The 6,408-nt window shown below is 32.1% G+C and overlaps 2 long non-coding RNA genes and 1 other non-coding gene across 3 annotated transcripts; all 3 read left to right on the plus strand.

Annotated features, from left to right (window-relative positions):
* The first annotated feature begins 268 nt into the window (after positions 1-268).
* Positions 269-1,708, plus strand: LOC108477332 (uncharacterized). The gene is made up of 5 exons (XR_001870239.2): positions 269-840; positions 946-1,015; positions 1,115-1,200; positions 1,413-1,475; positions 1,641-1,708. It is a non-coding gene; the product is annotated as an uncharacterized LOC108477332 (long non-coding RNA).
* Positions 1,709-2,850: 1,142 nt separating this feature from the next.
* On the plus strand, positions 2,851-4,818 carry LOC108477333 (uncharacterized). Its single transcript, XR_001870242.2, has 4 exons — positions 2,851-2,909; positions 3,721-3,852; positions 4,260-4,355; positions 4,438-4,818. It is a non-coding gene; the product is annotated as an uncharacterized LOC108477333 (long non-coding RNA).
* Positions 4,819-5,491: 673 nt separating this feature from the next.
* LOC128286036 (small nucleolar RNA R71) lies at positions 5,492-5,598 on the plus strand. Its single transcript, XR_008276583.1, has one exon. It is a non-coding gene; the product is annotated as a small nucleolar RNA R71 (small nucleolar RNA).
* The last annotated feature ends 810 nt before the right edge of the window (positions 5,599-6,408 follow it).

The following is a 6,408-nucleotide window of genomic DNA, read 5'->3' on the forward strand; positions in this document are numbered from 1 at the left end:
AATTTATAAAAATAGTAATAATAAATATTTTATAAAATCACTTGACTAATAATTTTTAGCAGACAAAATAAAAAATTTTTAGCAGAATAAAACAGAGATGTTTTGTTTAAAATAAAATGATTTTTTGTGGCGTTTTTATGAAAAACGCCGCAAAAGATAAGCAATAGCGACGTTTTTGATAAAAATACGGTAAAAATTATTTTACTTTAAACAAAACTATGCCGCTCTACTAAAAACCTACTTTGTTTCTCCTGCACCATATAACCCCGAAATTCCTTATTAATTTTATCCCCAAAATTTACCCTTTGAAACCCCTAAAATTTGCCCCTAAAATGGGTATCCCCAAAACACATCTAATTTTCCCCCCTTATTCATAGGTTATAATGGCCTTCTGTTTTCATACCTTCGTTTTTCCAACTAATTTGTCCATCAAAGTGAGAAGTAATGGTGTTCGGAAGCTTCAAACAGAGGGGCACTCTTCTACCAAAAGCTCCTAAGGGTTGGGAAAGGAGTTGTGTTGTTTGATGAACTTGCTGATCTTCTTCAAAGTAGCGCCTTGAGAGTAGCTACCATGAATTCTCTGTTTTCATTTAACATGACTTTGTAAAATGGCATATAAGTGTTTGTTGCTTTGTCTTTATGTATCGTTCGTTCTAACATTTTAACGAGTGTATTATGTTTCATTAGTTTAAAAAATCCGGTGTTTTACGTTCGAAAATTTTTATATCTATTTTAGAAACTTCTATTTTTTGACCGGTGATGGGAAAGAAAGGGAGTGGATGGTTCGCGACGGTGAAGGAAGTGTTCAAATCATCTCACAAAGACTTACCAGACAAAAAAGTAACGTATTTTTTCATTGGTTTTTAGATTTTGTTTTCCTTTTGATGTTTGTGCAATCCTCTTACTTTGATAGTAAGTTTGATGTATCTTTCTTTTTCTTTATAGTGGTGTAAGGCCTTTTGGTGTATCTCTACTGGTTGCTGGATATGACGATAATGGTCCATAATTGTATCAGGTATTTCTCATAGATAATAGTTGATTATATGGCCAGGTAGAGATTCAATACAGTGTTTTATGTGCTTTTCAGCTTCATAATTTTGTTCCTTATCACTAGGTGGATCCATCTGGTTCCTATTTCTCATGGAAAGCCTCAGCAATGGGGAAAAATGTCTCAAATGCAAAAACATTTCTTGAGAAAAGGTATTTGCCTAGAATCTGGTTCTTATAGAATTCAATTCTAAATCTACCAAAAATTTATATAATATGTTATACTCATTATGTTAGGATATCAATTTATTTAGCTTAAAATTATATAAATTAAATGCCCATCATTTCCAAAATTGAGATGGACATTCTCCTACATTCTGTTTCTCTGCTACTGAAATTACAGTTGATTTGTTCTTTCCTTGTAGATACACTGATGATATGGAGCTTTATGATGCTGTGCATACTACTATTTTGACTCTCAAAGAGGGGTAATGTCAATGCTAAAATTTCTCCCACCTGGTTATCTTTAAATGTTACCGCACAGGAAGATCCCTTATATATATATATCAAAGAACCTCGAAAAAAAATTGTATTAGGTTGTCTTTACTATTGTGTCATTAATAATCTTACAACCCGTTCTCTCAATTTTGCAGATTTGAAGGACAAATTTCACGGAAAAACATTGAAATTGGGATTATTGGAACTGACAAAAAATTCAGGCAAGCACGGCTTTGACCCTTTCCCTCACATTCTAAACCCTTTTGCCGGTGGTACGGTGATGGAATATGGCCTTTAGGAAGTTTTACAAAGTAGCGACTTCTTGTGAAATGCACTTTTGAATGTTGTGTTTGTTTACTTTCAATCATGCTTATTGCACTTATTTTTGTTGTTCGTGCTACTTTTTATTTCTGAAATTCAGAACGGTTGTTTCTAGTGGCTTAATTACTTTTGCTTTCTGTACCACAAGGTACTAACCCCGGCTGAAATTGATGATTATTTGGCTGAAGTCGAGTAGCTTATCTTCTTTCTCGAGACTATCAAGAAGTGTTCCTTTTTATGCAACATTTGTTTTGAGACCGTGCATTTCAATCAAAAATGATTTACTTTACGTTTTTGGTATACTCATGTTTTTAGCTTTGTTGCACCTCAATTTTAAGGGCATGCTCACATGCTCCTGTTATCTTCAGGGTCTCTCTTCTAGATTTAAACCCTTCTGCCTTATTCATTTAAAACCAGTCCTTTGTTGGGCAGTTTTTTGCCGTTAAATAAGGGATTCTTTACTCAATTTACCAACATTTTCACATGCATATGCCAGCGTGAATCCGAATTAAACTCTGACTGTACTTAAGAAACCATCAATAGGTGAAATCCCAATGGATTGAATTCGTGCTTGATTACCACTATCAATGTTTTTAGGATAGTTTAGTTTTGATATATATGAAACAGAAAATGACAAAATAAAAATAACAAATAATTCTCATTTTTCAAAAAAGAAATATTTAAATATATAATCATTTCTACTGTCAGTATTTATTTTTGATCAAATTTACTATCTATTGTGTTATAAAACTCACGTAAGTATGACTGCCTAATCAGTATCCCTATTTAATGGTTAGTTAGAAATACCAATGTATGCGAATTTTAAATTAATCTTTTTAACTTGAATATTAACTAATTCAGTAATTTGCATGCGTGTTCATTTGTTATGATTAGTTGTAGAACAATGGTTTTGCTCTATTGTATTGAGATTAAACAGTTTGTGTAATATATGAGTTGAAGAACAATGGTTTTGCTTAGTTGTACTTCTATTAGTTCATGATCTCATATAAATATGTTTTTGTTATTTTTTTTTCTTTCTTTTGAAGGCTGTAAGGCTACTGCTAAGGTTGGATGCTGAGAATCCGGATTCACATCGCTACTTGGTATTTAACATTTGCTATTTTGCATTACCATATTGTGCACTTCTATTCATATCTTTTGGTTTTGGTGTCTTGATCATCAATGAGGATGGGTTAATCTTTTCTTCTTCTTTTTGGTACAAAGGAGGTCGCAACTAAGGGAAGGGGTTGCAAATATTAATATTCAAACCCCAAAAGGCACATTTTTTTTAATTTTGTTTTAGCAAGTTATTGAGTTTCCCCATCAAGGATAGTGAATATTGTGGATTTTATCAATTTATAAACTGGATTAATTAATGATAGAGCATGAAAATACATGACTTAAAACATGAATCAGAGCTTCAGATCAAATCTCTCAGAAATTCCACCTAATTAACTTTAGAATTAAATAAATTAATGTAGTTAAACTTGTTATTTCCTGAAGCAGTAACACGTTGAATGACTGGAATTTCTTATTTTATTTTCATCTTTGAATATTTTTCATTTTTTCTTCTCTTATTGCTGTTACTTGTTCATTTTGAAATAAATTTTGCACCTAAAATTCACTATCAGAAAAATGTTCTGGGTGGTGTTTTTTTTTTTGGTTGGGGTTGGGAACTTGGGGTGTTCCTTTAATTATGTCTGAGCATCTAAAATAGCATGATTAATCTATTTTGTCTTCCCATCTTTGTCTCCTAAAAGTAAGCCTACAACTATATCATAATATCTTGTAATCCTGTTAAAGCAATTTTCTATGTCTAACCTACTTTAATAATATTGGTAACAACATGATAATATAATGTCTAGATTTGGTTAATATTTTAATACTTCTTTCTTACTTGATATTATTGTATAGGGGTTTTAGAAAGTCGAAGTTTTGGAAGTTCAGGTCAGGCAGAAGGTATTGTTGCTCTCACAGCTCATCGAAGTGGGCTGCATCCTGGTCCTCGATATTTGGCTAGGGGCATTAATTCTTGTTTTAGCACAGGTAAGATGAAGTTACTATTTTTATCCCATGACTATGTAGACATGGTTACTAATACCTTCTCCTATCAAAGCTATTCTTTTCTTTTCTTTATTCCTTTTTTAAAAAAAAATAACTTTTTTGTTTTTCTATTTAATGCTTTATGTTGAATTGACTTATATTTCTGTTGGGAGGTGATCGACAATAGCTTAAAGTGCATGGTTATACTATTTTTTTGAGGTACAATGATGCATTGCACTAAAGTAACATGCTTATTTTAATTGTGTTTGGGGTATATGAGAGAACTTTAAAGTTAAACATTTCCATGCTAATTCTTAACTATTTCTTATGTTTGGGGTACATGAGAGAACTTTAAAGTTAGACATTTCCATGCTATTTGTATTTAATTGCTAAGAGCTGTTGTAATTCAGGTGGTGGCAGCCGATGCAAATCTTGTCTTAACCACTAGGGGTATTGAGAAGACTACAAGGGCTTTAGTATCTGAGCTTAAGGCTATTTCAAAAGAGGTAATCTTAATGCTCACCTGCTTTCATGTTTTCTTTATTTTACTATTTGAAGGGAATATAATTAGTGTGTTGTGGGGTTTAGGTTGAAGACAGTGAACTTGCTGATGTTGCTGCTGTTAGTGCTGGGAACAATAATGAAATAGGAAATATGATAGCTGAGTCCATGAGTAAAGTTGGTCAAAAGGGTGTAATTACCTTTGAGGCGGGAAACCGAAATAAGGTATCAAATCTCCATCGTAGCAACGATGAACCTGTTTAGAGTAGAATGCTTATTTTTGCTGTTGATTAATTATTGATAAATCCTCAAGATCTGGGTGATATGTAAGATTTGCATTTTACAGTTCAGTGTAACAAAATTTGAACATCATTTTTCAGTGAAACGAAGAAAGTTGTATTTACTATTTGCTGTTTGTTACTGGTAGAAAATTTTTTAATTGAAATTTATTTAAACTGTTGTAATAAACTGAATTTAAACACATTATTTATAAGAAACTAATTTCATACAAAGCGCTATAGTTGATCTTACTATACGAACAAAAAAGTAAACGATGAAGAAAAATCACTACAACTACAAATTATAAGGAACACTAGATAAAAGTAAAGCAGCAGGATAATGGTGACTTTTAGCGGCGTTTTTAAGGAAAGCGTTGCTAAAAACATGACCTTCAGCAGCGTTTTTTTACATAAACGCAGCAAAATGTTATCGGCGTTGTCTTTAGCGGCGTTTTTTGTGGCGCTTGTAAAAGCGCTGCAAATAGTTTTAGTATCGTTTATAAGCGCCGCTATAGGCCCAAAAAAATGCCGCTAAAAACCTGTTTTGCTGTAGTGATAGTTCGGCTGATTTCATCTCCTAGACTATAGGGGACCCATTCTTGGTTTTGATTATATTAGCTAAAAACGATACTTGGGTTGTCAACGAAGTGATTACATCAAATTTAATAGTTCCAGTAGCTCTCCTGCCAATCCCAAATCATGTGTTAGGATATTGATAATCATTGTTGGCAATCCATTCCAAAATCTCATATGCTTCATTATAGGATTTGTCCAATAGAGTACCATTTGTAGAGGCTTTGACTACCATCCTTGTATGTGCATTCAGCCCATTATAAAACATCTTCATCTGAGTCTAGTGTTGAAAACCATGCATAGGACATTTTCTAAGTAATTCCTTAAATCTTTCCCAAGCTTTGTAAAGTATTTCATCCTTTGATTGCTGAAAAGATGTGATGTCATTTCTAAGCTTGGCATTCAAGTTTGTCAGATTATACCGTAGCAAAAATCTCTGGAACAAGTCATTCCATGATGCCACTGTTCCCAATCATAAAGCAGTAAGCCACGCTCTTGCATGATCTTTTCTTTCCTAGTTATAACGAAAAAAGTACAATTAAGTGAATCCAGCCTATTTTTGAAATAAACAACTGGCACACACTTCCTTTCCAAAAAAGATCAATACACCAAGGACTACATTTAGATTTATTGGATTTTTTGCTAAAATACCGGTATTAACCCCAAAACTCCCGAAGGATGGCCAGTGACCCAAGGAAATGAAGGAATTTATTACATTTTTCATATGATCTCCTATTTTATTTTAGATAGACTCGATTATTTTTGTATTATATCACTTTGACTCATTTTCCATTTATTCTATTAAATGATATTTATATTATTCTAATTATTCTAATTCTATGTATTTCTTTTTTTTTTGTTTTAATAAATTATTAAATTTATTATTAAATTATTCATTATTATGATTATGAATTTTCATTTGCCTATGTCTAAACGGAGTAAAAATATATATTCTAGTTATCTAGTTAGCTAGAAATGTATTTTTTTTTCAATTGAAAATTCTAAATAATAATTCTTTTTAGAATTAGGGGGCATGTTTCATGTTAATGGAAAAATACCTTATTTGTTGCAACACTCCTTTAAACAGAAAATAAGTGGTTCTCTTGAACTAAGAATGGGAAGGAAGAAATCCAGTTGGTGTGATAATTCCTCATTGTCAAATTAATCCTTCCCATGGTTTATTGTCCCAACGAATAATTAATTGTAG

This window comes from Gossypium arboreum, chromosome 12 (assembly GCF_025698485.1).
Source record: "Gossypium arboreum isolate Shixiya-1 chromosome 12, ASM2569848v2, whole genome shotgun sequence".
NCBI lineage: Eukaryota > Viridiplantae > Streptophyta > Magnoliopsida > Malvales > Malvaceae > Gossypium > Gossypium arboreum.